Below are 20712 nucleotides of genomic sequence, written 5' to 3' on the forward strand. Positions count from 1 at the left end.
GCCTCGAGGATGGGAACAGACAGCACACACGTGTGGATCATAGGCACACCATAGGCTAGATGCCCAAAGCTTTGTCCTCAGCACCCTATCTTTTCTCTGATCCTTCCAAGCCTCACAGCCAGCGCAGATGCCACATGGATCAGATAGTCTCTGTAGGCCCACACGTCACATGTCCCAGTGGGCTCTTCTTTCAGGGAAGGGTGCCAGGGATGAGCACCTGACGACCAGGCTTTAAATGCCAGTTCAGAAACCAGAAGCCGCTCACCATCAGACCGGCACCGGAGCCCCTGAACTCGCTCTGTCTTTGCAACAGGCCTTATGATGTTTAATTTAGAGGTCACGGAAAGTCTGACTGTGGACACAGTTACCTGGCCCGCGTTAGCATGTTTGAAAAGCACAGACGGCTAGTTCCCAGCTCCTGAAGCTTCTGATATACAGCAGGTTGTTGGAGTGGAGATGGCTGCTGGGAAATGTCCCATGATTCTGCCCCGCAGTACAGGCAGGCGTGTGCCTCCCATCCCTCTGGGTTCCCCAAGGCCACTGTGTGCTACAGTTACTAGCAGTAGCCTCCATTCCTGTCCCCCTGCCTGGTCTCCCCTGGGGCCTGGCACTGTGCTAAGGCTGTTTGCATGCTCCTTGCACCAGTTGGCAAGAGCTACCTCGGAACACGCCGGTCTGGCTAGATCGTGTCCTCTGATATCTCTGAAGAGGCCTGTAACCTGAGTACTCAGTGGAGCAGATCCAACAAAGATGGATCCACAGGGATGAAAAAGTCTGGGACTTGTGATTACCCTTGCCACTAGACACAAGGACCACACGAGTGTCTCTGGCCAAGAGATCCTCAGAGTTATAAAAAGGTGGAGAGATGGCTCAGCAGTTGAGAGTGCATAATGCTTTTTTAAAGGATCCACATTCAGTTCCCAGCACCCACATTGAGGGGACTCAAAACTGCCTGTAACTCCAGTTCCAGAGAATCTGATGCCCTCTTCTGGCCTCTGAAGGTACATGTGTGTGTGTGCGCGCGCGCGCGCGCGCGCGCGCGCGCGCGCGCGCACACACACACACACACACACACACACACAACCATAAAAATAATCACAGTGTAGGAGCAAGATGCCACCCCTCTCTATTCCAAGAACCTGAGTTCCTGGTGGTTTTTTTTTTTTTTTTACCATCAGTCCCTGTAGCATCTTGCAAATGGGTGGGTGGCACATACGCTTTGGGAAGTGCATGGGGGTGGGGGTGGGGTGGGCTAGTGACTCTTTGGGGCACAAACTTTTGCCTCTCTGTTCAGCTCCATAGAGGCTTTCCCCTAGAGGCTGCTTGTCTGGTGACAGCCAGAGAACCTGACTGCTAGGCTGCCTCACCGCTCTTGTGCTAGTGAGCACACATGTGAGGCATCCGCACTCTGGCATCTGAGTCACGGTGTTCCTTTTCTCAAAGAGTTACCAGCATCGCAGGTGACTTTAGTGTCCCTGTGACTGGCCGTTTCACCACTCATGCCGTTTTAGACACAAGAGTGCTACCACTTTGTCACTCGTCCTGGGTTCTGCCCTAAATTCTGTGGCCTTCCAGAGCTGGTTGGTCACCAGCACCATGGAGTGTGTGTGATGGTGGTGGGGCTTTAGATACAGATTCGGGGAGCAACTGCTGACTGCACCCCACAGGTGAATAGTGTGAGTTCAGGTGAGTAGAGGCTGCTGACAGGGTGCAGTCTCTGAGGCCGGTCCCAGAACAGATGTCTGTTGAGAGCTCTCTGGGGACTCTGTGGAGCACCCAGGATGTTCAGGCTGATTCGGCCTGCAGCTGTGTGCAGACCCTAACTGGACAGCAGTTGCAGTCTCAGACCTGTCTGTGGCTCCACTCGACTGGATTTCTCTCTTTGGCTTTCTAAAATGTACAGAAGTGCCCATTGGCAGGGTCTAGCCTGGGACTTTAGGGAGAAGAGGGAATTGGGAACTGAGAAAGGATATCCAGTACCAGAGAGGACGGTAGGGCTTGGACGTCACAGGCTGTCTCAGCTTCTACCGTGTCTTGTAACTATGCCAACTCCTGTGAAACTCTCAGAAAATGCATCTTTCCACCCTAGCCACTCTCAAGAATAGTCTGAGGTGCCTTAGGTACGGGTTGCCACTCAAGGCAAGAGTGACTTGACCCATCTGTTCTTCTCTTCCTTTGAAATCTCAGCTTTTGCTTCAGGAAGAGTCCAACACTGGATGGGTGGGCTGCCAATCTGTGACTTCCGAGTTCTTTGTCCCACTGTCACACTGAACTGCTGTACGTGACAAAAACTAGGTGTGCTGGAACCCATGATGACAGTTGGAGTCTGGGAGTGTCATGTAGAGAGAGAAAGGAATTTCCTTTAGACTCAGAAAATCCTGCTTCCCAGGTCTCCCACCCTGCATGAGGCACTGACTTGTTTGGCAAGAAAAGGAGGCCATAAGGTTCAGTATCAAGGGATGGCGGGACACAGAGATGTGTGTTTCTGTGAGGACAATATCCTGTACCTCTGGGCGGCTCTGCCAGGATCCCTGGGGACTCTTTATTGAGAATTTGTCCCAGGCTGGGGGAACCTTCTTGAAGTTCATACTTTCATTCTATTTTTATCTTCTCATTTTTCGGAGCTGGGCTTGGTGTGTGTGTGTGTATGTGTGTGTGTGTGTGTGCCTGATTGTGTAGCCATCAAAATGACAGAGATTCTTCAGCCTACATTCTCCATAAACTGCAAATATTGTGAGCTGTGTTCATGCTCTGGGCCAAGACAAATGTAATTTTGGATTATCAAGTCCACACGACAAGTGAGTGCCTATTAATTTGTATTTATCTTGAGTGGGTTAACAGGAACTAGCAATGGGGGAAAGGGCGTCTTTCTGTTCCTTGGTAGAGGGAAGTTGATTCAGGGATGGCCCTTGGAAATGGCAGCACACTACCATCAAACGCTGAAGCTGGAAGAAATGTATTTACTTTTGCTCAAGACAAATGCATGCCTTCTAAGTCTGAGGTACTCAACACGTATGTGTGCCATGCCTCCTGGTCCTGGGCATTCAACACGTATGTATGCCTTGCCTCCTGGTCCTGGGCACTCAGAAACAACAAGGATCTTCAGTCACTGTCAGGGAGATCAGAGCCCAGTAGGGGCAATGAAGGGAATCTGATGGAAGAATGCAGGCTATGTAAGGTTAGGGCAAGCTGTCGCAGCTCCCTGAGGAGGAAAAGAGGGCTGTAGCTGGCCTCCTGGAGGAAGTGATATCTGCACTGAGTTTTGTTGTATAAGTAGGAGTTTGTCAGGGAAAAGAGCTGGGGAAAGGTATGATTGTCAGAAACAAGAGTGTGGGTGGGTTCAGCGGCGAGGAGGGCTTATAAACCGTGAAGCTGTTAAGTGGAAGGATCTGAGGGCAGGGAGGCGGGCTCAGGCCAAGCCTGCAGGCTGAGCCGAGCACAGGACAGATTTTTCTCAGTGATGGGGAGCCAGCCTCAGGTGAGAAGCTGGGGGCAGACAACTCAGTTCTTCAGGAGGGTGCACTGGGAAAGGCAACCCTGGGGGCTAGAGATGCTGAGGATGCAGGTGAAAGCCAGGCAGAGGTGACAGGGAAGGAGTAAGACGATGCTTTGCATCCATTTCCTTGAAGCTGCTATGACAAGTCATCGAGAGCTTAGCAGCTTGCAAACAGTGCACATTTAATTTTTCTCCATCTCTGGAGGCTGGGGGTTCAAAACCAGTTCCACAGGACTCAAGGTGGATGTGAGCAAGGTTGTGGAGGTGCCGGGGTGAACCGCATTCCCTAGCTGCAGGGCCCACCTGCATTCCTCAGCTCCCCCACCCCTTCAATCTGCATCCCTTCCACTCTGCATCCCTTATCCCATCACTTTCTGTCCAGGTCGGGTCCTTGTGTCCTTTGCTAACCACAGCTGCAAACTAGCCTTGTTGTACAGCTTCCAGTTGCCAGGCTCCAGGGATTAGGGTGTGAACACATCTGGAAGGCCATTACTTGGTTGACGTCCACAGAGACAGCCTGCTCATTACTCATACTTGCTTAGCTTTTTTTTTTTTTTTGTCATTCCTCGTCTCCCGCTGCCTGGTGCCCTTCAACCCTTAATTCCTGGGATCACTTTTCTCAGTTACCCTCTATGCTCTTATACCTTGTCCCGTGTTTTGCTTCCAGAAAAGCCCAAACCAAGAGCTCAGAGTTGTCAGTTACTATGGAGTCATGGCATGAGATGACGGTCATGCTGAGAGGAGCTAGTGGCCTTGGGAAAAACAGGGACGCAGGGAAAGGTGTCTCTGGTGAACCCCTGGTAGCTCGTGGTGTGCCCCCATTTGCAGCATGTGTTTTCCAGTGCTTTACCCCATATCTCTGACGTCCCCAAATGCCCCACAGAAGTTCTTTTCAAGGCCTCTGAATTCTGTGGTCAGTTCAGTTAGAGTCTATGTTCTTGCTGTGTTAATGAGGACGTGTGCATCCCTTCCTTTCCTTCAGTCCCTTCCCCAGATGACAATGTTCTCGCATCAATATGGGTCTCCAACATCTTTGAGAACAGAGCAGATGAAGACGTCTTAAGCAGTACTGCGTGCGCTTCTGCTGTCTCATTTACTCTCCACGGCACCACAGGGAGTGATTGCTTCCTCGGTAGATGAGGATGCTGGGGCTCAGGGAAGCTGAATGGCCTTCTAGGAGTGGGCTGGCACTCGGATGTTAGTTTGTCTCTAACAGACACAGGGCAGGGATTAGAAGATGGCTCAGTCTACATACTGAGTTCCAGGGCAACTAGGGTTACGACGTAGTGAAAGCCCCATCTCCAAAAAAAGGGGGGGGGGTGATATTGGTTCAGTCGGTAAGGTGATTAATGTGCTGAGGACCCGAGTTCAGGTCATCAGACCCCATGTGAAAAACTGGGCATGGCCAGTACTGGAACGCTGGCACATGAGAATCTTGGACGCTCGCTGGGCAGCCAGTCTGGCTATTTGGTCAGGTTCAGAGACACACACGCACACACACACACACACACACACACACACACACACACGTGAAGATGGTGCCCACACTCACCTTCCATTCCTGAGTCACTGGGCCTCCTAGCTGTCTAAGGAACTCTGTGCTGTGGCCTCACCCCTGCTGACCTGAACATTACACCTCCCTCTCTGACCCACAGTTGTGTTTGCCTTGGTGACAGTCAGGGACTTGTATGACCTCAGATGCAGTTCTGGGCAACCTTCAACCCCAGATGCTTTCCTCGGGGTTGTATCCCAGTTCGGGGTACTTCTGCTAGCAATCCTTTCTACTGCCATGCAGTCTGTCTTCAGATTCTTCTGATCCTCTTGTCTCTACCAGCTTTCCAGGGCTGGGATTATAAGAATGTATTGTGACTATAACCTGTCCTGAGGTGCTAGCAGGGCCTTGTATACACCCGGCAGGTACTCTGTCAACTGAGCTGCATCCCAAGTACAGGCATTAATGTCTCTCTATGACTGTTCACACGCCTCTCCTGCCCAAGCTGGTGGCTTGTCCTCCGAGCAAAGAAGGCATGCTTCTCCTTTGCTTGGTCCATGGGATCTAGCCGAGTGTTTTACCCCCAGCAGATGCTCTGCAAGTACTTTGTTGTCTCAGTGAGGAACAGAACCCTCCCCTGCCACACACATACCAAGCCTTCCAGTGTCATTCCACAGGGCATCTCCTGCATCTGGGGACTCTGGTGCATACATGCCTCCCCCACCCCTCTTAATTAATCCTGCAGACAGATGTCCTTTGGGAGTGATGGGGCAGTATTACTGAGAAAGGAAGGGCGCTCACACTAAGAGATCTGGCCAGGTTCCCGGCACCAGCACATGGCTGCATGCTGTTCCCAGCCCTGTAAAAGGAGAAGAAAAATAGGTCATATGCACGGAACCCACACTATAACATGTGATCCGAGAAGCTATCTACGGTCTCACTTCAGTGAACAAGAGAAAGTCACTCTCGCCATTACTGTGTGGGCACACAGTCAGACAACCTTAAGTGTTGTTCTTCCCTAGGTACTGAGGCTGGGTCTCTTGGACCTGGAGTTTACCAGTTGAGCTAGGCTGGCTGGCTAGTGAGCCCAGTGATCCGCTTGCCTCCACCTCTCCAGCTCTGGGAACACAGCATGTGCCACCGCACCTGGCTTTTTATAAGGGTTCTGGGGATCAAACTCAGGTTCCCATGCTCATGTAGCAAGCGTTTTACAGAGCCATTTCTCCAGCCTCATCGCTCTAGTTTCTTTTCTTTTTTTTTTAAGATGGAAAAATATGAATCAGAATAGTTCATAAAGCCAGGTGTGGTAGCAGAGAATCAAGAGTTCAAAGCCAGCCTGAGCTACATGCCAAGAGTCTATCTCCAAAAGTTCAACCAACCAACCAACCAACCAACCACAAAACAAAATAAAAAACTGTAATATTTTATTTGCTCTGAGTCAGGGAGCAGACAGAGACAGAACTTGAGCTCATGTGGCCTGTTGTGCCCTTAGTCAGCAGATGCCCATTCGCATAGATACCTCATGAGTGGAATACCTCAGGGAAAGTGACTGTCCTGTACCTTGCACATAGTAAGTGCGCACTTACTTCTTCTGCTGTCCCTAATTCCTTAATTTTGCCCCAAATCAGGGCAGTGCAAAGGTCAGAGATTAGAAGAACCTGCAATATTTTTTCAGAATAATAATAATTAAAAAAAAGACTCTGACGATGTAAGTCCCTGAGAAAGACCTCTGCTCTTGGGAAGGTAGATAGCCTGCCAGTCAGATGCTGCTGAGTTCTGGGCAATCTAGTGGGAGGAGGGATGACCTGGGGCCCTGGGCCTTTGAGGGAAACATTCTTTCACCCCAGGGCCATCCTGAATGCCATCTCTTTTGTGTCTCCCATGCAATTAATCAGTGGTTATACCTATACCACCTCAGTCCCTGGCATCCCTTTCCCTGCTTCTCCCCAGCTCAATGCTATGATGCTCCTGGCTAACCCTGCCCTGGCACTGACTGTAGAGCTGGGTGTGAAGCTTCTGCTGACCATACCTCTGCAAGACCTCCTGAGATATGTGTGTATCTGTCACCAACTCAGGACATCACCACAGGGGAACGCTCTCAGGCCATCAGAACTTTGTGCATGACTACTTATGAGCACCTCCCTCTGCCTGGTTAACTCGCCTCCCATGGGTTCTAGTTTGTACATTTCTTTCTCTTGGTGGTCCTCAGGCCACCCTCGTTTCTCCTTCCCCATCCAAGAATGTGGGCTGAATCCGCCTCATCCATGAAATTAGAGACCCTACCTCTTGTCTCATCTTTAGGGCCTTCTACTACAAGCTACTGTTGAGTCTTCCAAAGGCCACCTTGGCATGACCCCAAGGATGCATGAACATGAGCCATGTTCCTAGGCACAAAGCAGTTCTTGGTGAGAATAGACAGCTGATCCAGGCTAGCAGAGAGTGCTGTGGTGAGGAAGGAGGTCTTCCTGTAGGAGGTACAGCTGAGTAAGGAGGGGCTTCCTGGAGGAGATGCAGAAATGGAGTTTATGGCTTCACTGGAAAATAAGTCTAAATGGAAAGAGAGATGCAGGTGTTCAGCTAGAGTCCTGGTAAGCTGCTGGGGACTGCGGGGCTGGGTCAGTGGGACTGTCGCATACTGCTGCTGTGTGCCAGGAGTGCAGGAAGGAGGGCCAGAAAGGTTCCTGTGGACAGACACAGAGGGTCAGGTCTGGGAGACAGTCAGGACACATGGAGTTTGAGTGGGTGCTCACGTGCTTACATACAGGATGGACAAGGCCAAGAGTGAACGGCGTATGGGTAGAAAGGACAGCATAGACACCTGGCTGAGGCTGGGGGAGGGACAGGGAGGACCGGGTGAGCTGCGGGATCCCGGAGGAGGGGACCCAGTCTTGTGCTATTTGCCCTTTTTTTCTTATCATCATCTTCACAACACCTAGCCACCAGCCCATTTTAGAGATGGTGGCATTGAAGCTCAGAGGACTTAAAAGCTCACTGAAGTCCATGTCAGGACCTGGTGGGCAGTCGGTGCTTTTACATGAGTGATAAGTTTGAGAGCATGACTGAGTTGATGGATGGATGGATGGATGGATGGATGGATGGATGGAGGGTGAGGCCAGACATGTCTGGCTTTAACACCAGCTCTGGCCTGCATCACACAGCAGAAGTCCTCTCCAACAACAGAATGATAATCCCAGGGGAAGGGTGGTGAGACGCACAAGCTCCCTGGAGCCAGAGGTGCCCGCTGCTTTGAGTGCCGTTTCCTCTCATGCCTGGCTGACCCTTCTATGCATTTCTACAAAGACCCTTCTCTCATTGCCCTTCCAGATGCCTGGGACAAGCCCAGAGCCCACAGGCCACATGCTTCTGCCTTTCCGGAATCTTTCTGAGCACCCCTGGGACACTCTACACCAGCTGCCCTTTGCAAGGTACTGTGTACTTTCCCTACCTCAGGTTTTTATCGTTTTCTCCAGGACAATATTTGTCTTCCCATTACTTTAAGCGTGCCTCCCGGGTCCAGCAGAGAGAGGCCTTGGAGGGGAATTAGTAGGAGTTATTTTTTTTGTTTGCCGTACTGGGGAGAACAAACAGACTTGTTTGATTTACCTGTGTTTTCCCAGTAGGTAGACCCCTTGGAGCAAACACAAGCAACCCCTCTTCCTGCCCTTCCGACCTGGCGCATTTGAAACCCAGAGGGCTTTGCTTAAGCTCAGCAGGGGGAGGGCAGAATGCCAGTGTTGTTCTCTGTACCAGGTTGTCTGAGCCCAGGCTAAGTTCCCAAGCCTAAGGAAGAACTGTTTTCTCTAAAGTAACAGCCAGCCCCAACCATTACACAGCTTGATCTGAATGAGACCGAAAATAAAGGGCTCTGGGGATGAGTGCAGGATGAGACAGACGTGGAGGCCAGGAAGGAACCTGAATTTGTTGCTGAGCAGGGACCCTGGTTGTGGAGACCCACAGAGCTGGCTGGCTCTCTTCAGTTCTGGAGGAGCTGTCTGTGCCCACTGCTCCTTGTTGGGCGGCTTCTACCTCTCATGCTACACTCGGGCACTTCCCATGAGCCATTGCGATGTTTTGGGGAGCAGAAGAAGCAGTGACAGCCGGCTGCCTTCTGGAACAGGGAAGGGAGTGTGCACATCACAGGGCAAGTTAGGAAGGCGTGTGGAGAGTAGACCCACATGAGGGAAGATGCCACGGGTGGGGCTGGGGACGGAGGGGTGGGTCTCAGGAGCACACCTTACACTCAGTCTTCTGAAGGCTGATTGACTGCTTGGAACCTCAGTGACTGTGGAGAGGTTGGAAGGTCGCAAGTCCAGAGTCAAATTATCTCAGGCTAATCTTTACCCTTGCATAATAGCCATTTATTTTGCTTTTCTGCATGTGCCTTTGGAATGCAGCAACAGATCCTGGTTCCCACCAAGTAAACGTCTATAAGACTGGAGGAAAATCCCAGGAATGCCGCTGGAGAGCATCTGACACCCAGAGCTGAGTTTCCTCCTCTTTCTTTTAGCCGCCTACCTGATGTGCCCACCAGTGAATTTTTAAAGTGCCTTGATTTTCTCTGTTCTGTTACTATAACAACTTCATCAAACAGCTGCTGAGCTGGAACGTGGAATTTAGAGGGAATCCGCGTCCCTAGGCCATGGTCGCTCACCTTTGGCTTCAGAATAAGCTATCGCTTGTGCTCTGTGAGGTGAGAGCTGAGCTTTAACATCAGCAGAAGAGAATCTAATTCAGGCCTTTGTGGATCCCAAACCAAGTTCTTAGGGCCATGCCACTTCCTGCCCCGCTGAGGAGCCTGGAAATCTGCTTACAGCTTGGTGCTCTGTGACCGTTAGCTCTTCTCCCATCTATCTCTGAGGACTTCATTAGCCAGGGAGCAGGCAGGAGCTGGGTGGTGGGACCCCAGTATGGTGTCATTGTTACAGCAGGGCATGCATAAGGCGGGGAGGGGGGGAGGTGCAGGGTAGGGAGCAGGCAGGCACCAAGATGGCTGTGATTGGTGTTGAAACTACTGCTGGCTGGGAGTAGAGTTGAACTAGGGAGAGGCAGGCTCAGCGATGACCCTGCACTTCCCAGTGGGCCCTGGAGATCAGTGAAACAACAGACCCGTGGAAGGCTTACAAGCAGCTGGTGTCTTCTGGGAGATTTCCCACCTACATTCTTCTTAGAACTCTCTACTAGGGCAGGTAATCAGCTCTCTGCCTTACTGTGTGGGGAACCAAGACCCTGAGATGGAAAAGCTCATAGATCGCTGACTGGTTGGAAATATATTATAGATTTAGATCTGTCTCTTGTTTTCCCTCCCATAACGTCAAAATCATGATCAGTTTCTCTCAATGAATAATCATTACTATCGCCATCAATACCCCCAGCATCAACACCACCATCCTGGGCACTGCCATCAACAGCATCAGCATCGCCATCAAATCCACATCATGGTGTTGTCATCACCAACATCAGCACCACTACTCGTCCCACATCATGGATACTGCCGTCACCAGCATCACCATCAGCATCCTTGGGATTGTGAGAGAAGGGAGACAGGATAGAATCCTAATCCTACCACTCAGATGACTTTAGGCACATCAGGGCATCTCTCTTGGTTCCAGATTCTTTATCTATGAGTTGGGGCTAGACAGTTGGAGGGCATAAGGGGGGAAAGGTGATAGAATCTAAATTTCGCTGTCTCCACTCTTCCAGTGTTATCAGGGAGCGGCAGTATTTGAAAGGATTAGGAGGTGTGACCTTGTTGGAGGAAGCAGGTCACTGGGGGTGGGCTTTGAAGTGTCAAAGCCCACGCTGGGCCCTGTCTGTCTGTCTGTCTGTCTGTCCCCTAGGATGTAGAATTCTCAGCTACTTCTCCAGCACCATGTCTGCCTGTGTGTTGCCGTGCTTCTTGCCATGATGATAATGGACTAAACCTCTGAAACTGTAAGCAAGCCTACAATTAAATGCTTTCTTTTATAAGAGTTTCTTTTATCAGGTCATGGTATCTCTTCACAGCAATAGAACAGTGACTAAGATTCTGCTCTGGTTAAGTTCATTTATCAGTGACCTCCATGTTGGCATCCTAAGTGGCCTCTGAGAACCTCTGACACATCTGGCCACTTCTTCCTTCTGCCTAGGACACTCACTTTCTACTTTTCCTTCCAACTATTGGACCCTCTGACCCCACTCCTTTGCTGCCATTGTCTTCCAAAGAACCCCTAAGCTTTCCAGTCTCCCAGAACCTGATGCAGCTTCTGTTTCCTTCAGCCAAGGCTGCCATTTGCTTTCCTTTCTCTGATCCCCCTCCCCTCCTTCAACATCAATCTTCAGGGCACATTGTTGTTGTACCACTGACCTCAGAGTAGCTATGGAGAGCCCCTGTCAGAGGAGGAACCTTTCCTTGTCATTCTGAGATGAAAAGAAAGATCTTTAAAGAGTTATAGTCCCAAATTATAGTCAATTTGAGGCCCTGTGCTTTTTGAGTACATATCCCTTTTGCTTTTCTGATGTTTCCTAGGTAGATTCTTTTTAAAAAAAAAGATTTATTTATCTTAATTTTATGTACATGAGCATTTTGCCTGTATGTATGTTTGTTTGTATGTATGTATGTATGTTTGTATGTATGTATGTATGTATGTATGTTTGTATGTATGTATGTATGTATGTATGTATGTATGTATGTATGTGTACCACATGTGGGCCTGGTGCCCGTGGAGATAAGAAGAATCTCTAGAAGGCATCAAATCTCCTGAAATTAAGGATGATTGGTTGTAAGCTATGATAGGAGTGTTGAGAACTGAACCTGGGTCCTCTGCAAGAGTAAGACCTCTGCAAGGACTCTCAACCAATGAGCCATTTCTCTAGTCCCTAAAGTGGTCTATTTTTTGTTTCTGTGGCAAAATACCAGAGATGAATCAACTTCAAAGGGGCACCTTGGGGTCTCTATTGCTGTATAAATAACATGACTAAAACCACCTTGAGAACGAAGAGAGCTATTTTGCTTTACAACTTTCAGGTCCCACTCCAACACTGAGAGAAGTCAGGGCAGGAACTCAAGGCAGGAACCTGGAGGCAGGAACTGACCTAAATCAGGGTTAGGGTTAGGGTTAGGGTTAGGGTTAGGGTTAGGGTTAGGGTTAGGGTTAGGGTTAGGGTTAGGGAGGAGTGCTAAGTTACCTAGGCTTGCTCAGGTTTTTTTTGTTCTATTGTTGTTGTTTGTTTATTTGTTTTCTTGTATACCTTGGGACCATCTGCCCAGGGGTGGCACCACTCACAGTGGCTGGCTGGATGCCTCGTCATTAATCATCCATCTAGAAGATGCTCCATAATGGAGACAATTCCTCAGCTGCTGTCCCCTTTCCCTAGGTGACTAGTTTATGTCAAGTTGATAAAACCAACCAAATAAAAACTAACCGACATTTGGTTTGAGGTTTCAGGGGTGTTTGCCAAGGCTGGGTAGCTCGGTTGCTTTTTATTTCATTCTGGATAGGAAGCAGAGAAGAAGCCAGAGTGGGGCAGGGCCATTACAGATGGTGGTGAGCCACCATGTGGTTGCTGGGAATTGAACTCAGGACCTCAAGAAGAGCAGTCATTGCTCATAACCGCTGAGCCATCTCTCCAACCCCCCAGTAGTTTAACTTTTGATGACATCAATGTCTTTATGATCCATTCACCTCTACCTAGTGACCAAGCCTTCACCCCAAAAGTCTTGTAGGGATGTTTTATATCTAACTCATTAACACTCAGATAGCATTGATCAGATAGATAGAACCCCAAACTCCTCAAATCCCAAACATATCTATTCTGAGATGTCTGTGGTGCAGGACTTCTTAAAGGCTGGTTCCTACATCTGCATTCTACATGGAAGAGCTAAGCAGAGTGCCAGAGAAAAAGCCCAGAGTGACTGGGGACATCTCAGGTTGTGTTCCTGGAACTCTGAAATAGTGTTGCTTTGGGGTATGAGGTATTGACTCTGCCTCCCCCATCAGAGACCTGTTCAGAGACAGATGGCCCCATTGGGCTGTACACACACATGTACACACACACACACACACACACACACACACACGAGCAGAAGAACTCATTTGGGTCCTTTTGGCCTCAGGAGCATTCTGATCCAATGCCAGGAGAAACAGATTGCCAACCCCTTTCTGGGACTGTGGGTGGCTGGGTTTGAGAGAACTCTCTTCCAAGAATGTGTTTTCTCTTCCATGTTCGGGATGCATTGCGCTTCCCGCTGTGCTCTTTTGAGGCTGGCATAGCAGCAAGAGCTGCTGTGAGGGGGTCCTTTACACTCCTTTCTCTGTGGTTAGGAGAAGCGTGTGTGCATGCACATGTGTGAGTGTGCGCGTGAGAGTGTGTGCATGTGCGTGCGTGCACGCATGGTTACCTTTGGCATTGTCCCTCTGTCTATTGTCTAGGACTACCCAATTCAGAATCGATACTATCCACTCCTCACTGCCAGATTAACCTCCCTACCAACAGCTCAATGTGATTGGCTAGTCCCTTGTTCAAGAGCTACCCACGGGCTTCCATGATCTCTAGGATAACTTTGAAGGCTTCATCTTTGCTCGGGGACCCTGACGTCTGCCCTTCTTTGGTCTTTGTAACCACATTTCCTCAGTATCTCCCATCTCCTTCCTGGGCTGACAGGTCTGCCCACTCTTCTCAGAGCACACTGGCTTCATGGCAGCACAAGTCTCTCCCCTTCACACTTGCTGTCTCTCTAAACTACTTCCTGTTCTCCTATGTGGGCTGAATATAGCCCTTGCAAAGGTCCACCTGCTGTCTGTGGGACCCACCCCATTTCTATTGTCTTCTGAACTGTGACTTTATTCATTGCTGAGACCAAATACCTAATGAAAGGAACTTGAAGAAGAGTTTGTTTGGGATTACAGTTTGCCTGTACAGTTTATCCTGATGAGGAAATCATGGTGACAGAGGTGTGACACAGTTGCTCATATTGTGTGCATGTCTTTGTGTGCATGTATGTTTGTGTTTGTGTGTGTGTCTGTATCAAAGTATCTCTGGGTGCCCCTGTATATGCCTCTCTGTGTGTATGTGTGTTTGTATCTGTGTCTCTTTGAGTATTCTCATTTGTGTCTATGTGTGCACATAATGTATATATCTTTCTTTATGTGCATCTTTATGTTTCTGAGTGAGTGTGTGTGTGTGTGTGTGTGTGTGTGGTGTATACTTTGTGTATTTCAAGGATATAGTCCTAGGGTAGATTCTGACAGAGCTGTTTCACTGCAGCCTGGAGCACCAGGACCCCAGGCAGTGCCGGCTGCTCAGTGAAAGCAGAATGGTTTAAGGAACAACTCCCTCCCACACAGATCCTGCTTTGTGTTAGCTCTCTTTACTCAACGTCTTCCCACCTTTTTGGAAAATTAAGGCAGCCCTATAGTGTTGCACAGTTTTCAAAATTTCATCTTGATTCTTTATAGCTCATGGGAAGTCTTCCAAAGAGCGAGGGCAGAGACCACTCTCCGCTACCTCAGAGGTCTGCTACACAATCCCAGGCAGAAGGTGACTGAGCTGGATGGCGGGCCTGTCTCTGAAGACTGTGGTGATCTTTGGATTGTGCTGTTTCTTCCCCCACAGGAGCACATTCTCTGAAGAGCTTCATATTTTTTCTCCCCCTCACCTCTTTCTCTTCTTCCCATCTCCCTATCCTGTCTTCTCTCCCTCTCTTCTTTGTCCTCCTCAAAGGAAGATTCTGTGTCTAGCTACAGAGTCTCCACATCTCTTCTTTTTTTCCTCAAGTGCATTCCAAGAATTACTTTAAAAGAAATTGAGACAGGGTCTTTTTCTAAGTATCCCAGGGTGGCCTTGAACCTATGAACCTCCTGCTTGGATCTCAGGAGCAGTGGGATTCCAGGTGTGCCACCACACCCAGCTTTCTTGTTTGCTTCTTGATGTTAAGAGTGACTGACTGCAAATCAGCAGATTTGTCAGGAAAGCACCGCTTCCCTGTGGGGGGCAGGGGGAGAGCAGCTCTGTGGCTAGCTAGACTAGCTAGACCTTGCAGGTCACAGCAAGTACAAGGACCGCAAACCATTGAGCAATATTTCCTTGAACCAATTAGATTATGACATCTGCTTATTGTTTAATTATCTTCTGACTGAAGAAATGGAAAAGTTGACAAATAGTTGAACCCAACAAGATTCAGGTTCCGCATCTCCCTCTTTGTGGACTGTGTATAGAACACCAACATCTCCAAGTCTGCCAACACCTCCTGGTCTCTCTGGGACACTGACAAAAAACACAGACAAATATTTATATTGCATGGGCTCAAGATGGTTTTCATTTTTTTTTTCATGTTTAACCGATTTCAAATGAACGACAATGGCCCTTAATGTGGTTACAAGAATTTGCCATTAATTGTCACTTGAAATTGGATCCAGCTGGTCTGTATGCCTTTGCTAAGTTCTGGTTCTTACTGACGTGGGCTGCTTCCTACTGGCTGGCTGCATACCAGCTTAGAGAAGGCACTGGTCCCCATTCCATGTGGACAAAAGGGAAGTTCAGAATACTGCTGCTATTTCTGAACTCTTTGCACACGGCCCTTGAAGCTGGGATGTTGTGTGAAAGCCACAAAATGGAGGCTGGCTAGTTACACTGTCCTTTCTCAGCAGCAAAGATCCAGGCTCCAGGCTCAAATAGGTGGTGACGGGGCTGAGTGATCAGGGAACACAGCGATATGGCTTGGTGGTGACAGGGTTGGATGGCCAGGGGACACGGGTGTGCGTCAGGGTTTCAAAGTATTTGTATGTGCATGTGAAAGTCTGAGACTGAACTTGGGTGTCTTCCTCAGTATACCTCAACCTTACATTTTTGAGACAGGGTCTCTCACTGAGCCTGGAGTCCACTGATTGGCTAAACTAGCTGGCCAGAAACCCCTGGGTTCCGCCGGCCACGACTTCCCCAGCATGTGGGTTACAGGCTGTGCCATCATGGTCGGTGTTTTAAACATGTGATGGGAATCTGAACTTGTATCATGCTCACCTGGCAGGTAATTTATGCTCTGCCTTCAGGGCAGGAATCACTTACAATTGGTGGTTTTCAATTTCTGTTTCATTACAGTTATACAGTTTATTAAATACTTTTACAGGAAACAATTAAGGGATGTTAGGAAGACATTTAATTAAAGTAGATATAAGGAACCTGTGAATAAAGACGAGGTTAGAGGTCGGATGGGTAGAAGTGGTCAGAAGGGGCCACAGTCCCATGGCAGGGCTTCCTACATTCCTGAAGATGAAGAAAATGCAGCTTCTGCCCGAGCAGAGAAAGGAAGAGTCACCTGGTTGACTAGTAATGTCTGCCCTGGTCACTGGATGGGATGGTTGTACTTGGGATATGTATTTACCACCCAGGGACTGAATGGTCCTCTGGGGACCTTTAACAGGTGACAAGTGAGTGGAACTGGCCTCCCTCTCAGTCCATCACACTGGAGGCTGAGACCAGGAGGCCGGACGGGGAGGCTTAAAAGCAGGGCCTCTCACCCACAATCCTTAGCAGGAGATTGGGGCAGGGCCTGGCATTCTTCATTATGAGAGGCTTCCGGGGGCTGCTCGTGCTGCTGGTCTCCGAGCAGTCTCAGAAGAGCGAGGACAGCTCTGGAACCTGAACCAATCAATGTTCCTTTGCTTTAGGCACAACTGCTGCATGGGGGGTCTGTACAATCTTACTCTCATCATGTCTGAAGGGTGACTGCTCTACCACTGCAGACAGTCACTGAGGCAGATGCAGAACAACTCCTTGCCTCTGCCTCTCTGCTGGGAATAAAATCATCTCTCCCTCTGTGTGTGTGTGTGTGTGTGTGTGTGTGTGTGTGTGTCTGTATGTGTGTACATGTACACGTGTGTCATCTCTCCCCCCTTTTTACAATTTACTTTTATATTTTTAGTGCCACTCTGCCCACCTGTTTTACTTGGGTTGCGGGGCTCCAACTCAGGCCCTCATGTTTGCAAAGTGACCACTCCACAGACAAATATTTTCTTTCTGACTGAGCCATCTCTTCAACCCTGGATTCAGTGTTTAATGTGATGCTTTCCATTTGCAATGGGTTAGAAAAGTGTGTTAGTTATTAAGTAGCATCTTCTCCTGATACAACAAAAACAGACTAGACAAACTTCAAAACTGTTATTCTTTAGAGCACACCAGTACTGAAGGCCATACAGGGGAACTTGAGAACTAGAAGCAAACTCCAGATGTCTCCATTGTGACTTGACAGTAGTGAAGCCATCAGTAAGTTTCATGACTTCTGCTGCCTGTGTCTTCAGTGGGTGGTGTTAATTCTGTTAAATGCTGTTGTCACAGAGTTCCTTAAATAGTTTTTAATGGGCTTTAATTTGCAGGAAAATGTTCTGTTCAGGATACAGGGGCAAGATTTGTAAAAAAAAAAAAAAAAAAAATTAAAATGAGCAGATAGGATTCCTCAGAAAAACTTTCAGGCAGTCATTTTACTGGTAATGGTTCTAACAGATGATGGGTGTGTGTGTGTGTGTGTGTGTGTGCACATGTGTTTACTAGCAAGCAATTATGAGGGAGAGGAAGAGAAGAGGGAGGAGAGGGAGAGGAGGAGGGGGAGAGGGAGGAGGGAGAAAGAGAGAGAGAGAGAGAGAGAGAGAGAGAGAGAGAGAGAGAGAGAGAGAGAGAGAGAGAGAGAGAGAGAGATTGTAGAAATTGATTTTCTCCTTCTGGGAATTGAACTTGGGCCACAAGTCTTGGCAGAAAGCACCTTTACCCACTGAGCCATCCCATTGGCCTGGACTATGGAAGTAATTCCTCTTTATCTCCTCCCAGCTCTTGGAAGGGACCTTTCAACCACATGAATTAATTAGGATGGTAGGGGAAATGCAAGCAGGTTGGGGATCTCACTGTGCTTTGAAACCTTAGATCTTCAAGTTTCTCTCCATTTAGCTTGATGTTGACTACCGGTTTGCTGTATATTGCAAAACTCGAAGCAATCCCACTAAAATCAGGACTAGACAAGGCTGTCCCCTCTATCCATCTTTTCAATATAGTTCTTGAAGTCCTAGCTAGAGCAATTAGACAACATAAGGAGGTCAAAGAGATACAAATTGGAAAGGAAGAAGTCAAACTATCACTATTTGCAGATGATATGTTAGTATACTTAAGTGACTCAAAAAACTCTACCAGAGAACTCCTACAGCTGATAAACAACTTCAGCAAAGTGACTGGTTACAAAATCAACTCAAGCAAATCAGTAGCCTTCCTATTCTCAAAGGATAAGCAGACTGAGAAAGAAATTAGGGAAATGCACCCTTCACAATAGCCACAAACAACATAAAGTATCTTGCTGTGACTCTAACCAAACAAGGAACTTCAGGTCTCTGAAGAAGGAAATCGAAGAAGACCTCAGAAAATGGAAAAATCTTCCATGCTCGTGGATTGGCAGGATTAATATAGTTAAAATGGCCATCTTGCCAAAAGCAATCTACAGATTCAATGCAATCCCCATCAAAATCCCAACTCAGTTCTTCATAGAGTTAGAAAGAGCAATTCTCAAATTCATCTGGAATAACAAAAAAACCCAGGATAGCTAAAACTATTCTCAACAGTAAAAGAACTTCTGGGGGATTCACTATCCCAGACCTCAAACATTACTACAGAGCCATAGTGATAAAAACTTCATGGTATCGGTACAATGACAGGCAAGTGGATCAATGGAATAGGATTGAAGACCCAGAAATGAACCCACACACCTATGGTCACTTGATCTTCAACAAAGGAGCTGAAAACATCCAGTGGAAAAAAGATAGCCTTTTCAACAAATGATGCTGGTTCAATTGGAGGTCAGGATGCAGAAGAATGTGAATTGATTCATTTGTATCTCCTTGTACTAAGCTCAACTCCAAGGGGGATCAAGGACCTCCACATAAAACATGACACACTGAAACTAATAGAAAAGAAACTGGGGAAGACCCTTGAGGACATGAACACAGGGGAAACGTTCCTGAACAGAACACCAATAGCTTATGCTCTAAGATCAAGAATTGACAAATGGGACCTCATAAAATTACAAAGTTTCTGTAAGGCAAAGGACACTGTCAAAAGGACAAAATGGCAACCAACAGATTGGGAAAGGATCTTCACCAACCCTAAATCCGACAGAGGGCTAATATCCAATATATACAAAGAACTCAAGGAGTTAGACCCCAGAGAACCAAACAACCCTATTAAAATGGGATACAGAGCTAAACAAAGAATTTTCACCTGAAGAACTTTGGATGGCTGAGAAGCACCTTAAGAAATGTTCAACATCATTAATCATTAGGGAAATGCAAATCAAAACAACCCTGAGATTTCACCTCATACCAGTCAGAATGGCCAAGGTTAAAAACTCAGCATACAGCAGTGGTTGGCAAGGATGTGGAGAAAGAGGAACACTCCTCCACTGCTGGTGGGATTGCAAGATGGTACAACCACTTTGGAAATCAGTCTGGCGGTTCCTCAGAAAACAGGGCATGACACATCTGGAGGACCCAGCTATACCTCTCCTAGGCATATACCCAGAGGATTCCCCAGCATGCAATAAGGACACATGCTCCACTATGTTCATAGCAGCCTTATTTATAATAGCCAGAAGGAACCCAGATGTCCCTCAGTGGAGGAATGGATACAGTAAATGTGGTATATTTACATAATGGAATACTACTCAGCAATTAAAAACAATGAATTCATGAATTTTTTAGGCAAATGGTTGGAACTGGAAAATATCATCCTAAGTGACCTAACCCAATCACAAAAGAATACACATGGAATGCAATCACTGATAAGTGGATATTAATTAGCCCAGAAGCTCTGAATTCTCAAGACACAATTAGCATATCAAATGATACCCAAGAAGAGGGAAGGAGAGGGCCCTGGTTCTGAAAAGAGTTAATACAGCATTTTAGGGGAGTACCAGGACAGGGAAATGGGTGATTGGGAAATGGGAGGAGGGAAGAGGGCTTATGGGACCGATGGGGAGGGGGGAACTGGGAAAGGGTAAACCATTCGGAATGTAAACAAAGAATATAGAAAAGAAACCTTAGATCTGCTTAGGTAATTAATATTATTAATTCGCTGTGAGGAAAGAGCCTATAATATGTAGTCCGTCTTAGAAATCTGCTGGACATCAAATTGCCACCATCCCAGCAACCAGGAAATGGTCAGGCGGAAGTGAAAGGTGGAAATTCCCATTGTTGTTGTTACCACGGTGTCCTGGTACCATTATGTCAATTGGACACTAGAGTTGGGATCTCTTCTCTGTGTTTAGAGATGTCAGCATAGTTCTATATGTCAAAAACATGGTACTAATAAGGAATCCCGTGTCCCTTCACAGAAGGCAACCACAGCCCCCCTGGCCACTCCACTTTGCCAGTGCCAGTCAAGGTGGCCACCTACTCCTGGTTTCACAGGTGACAGAGCTCAAAATCTATCCTAGGAGGTACAGGAGAATGACCCGGATCCCTTAGAGGAGAGATTCTCAAGCGTCCTACAGTGTTTAGGCAGCATCTGGTGGGAATTAAGTATTAGAAACATTTTTGTTTTCTGAAATAGAGAAAATGTGACTTCTGCAGGGAGCAAATTGACATGCACAGCTACACTGTGAGATTCCTACACTCGCGTGCTCTGTAATATGTCCTCAAGTTTGCTTAGCCAATAAAGTACAAAGTGGCAGGATTTGAATGTTCTTGTTCAACAGGCAGGCGCAGTTAGCATTCTG

This window comes from Apodemus sylvaticus, chromosome 7 (assembly GCF_947179515.1).
Source record: "Apodemus sylvaticus chromosome 7, mApoSyl1.1, whole genome shotgun sequence".
In the NCBI taxonomy this organism is placed as follows: domain Eukaryota; kingdom Metazoa; phylum Chordata; class Mammalia; order Rodentia; family Muridae; genus Apodemus; species Apodemus sylvaticus.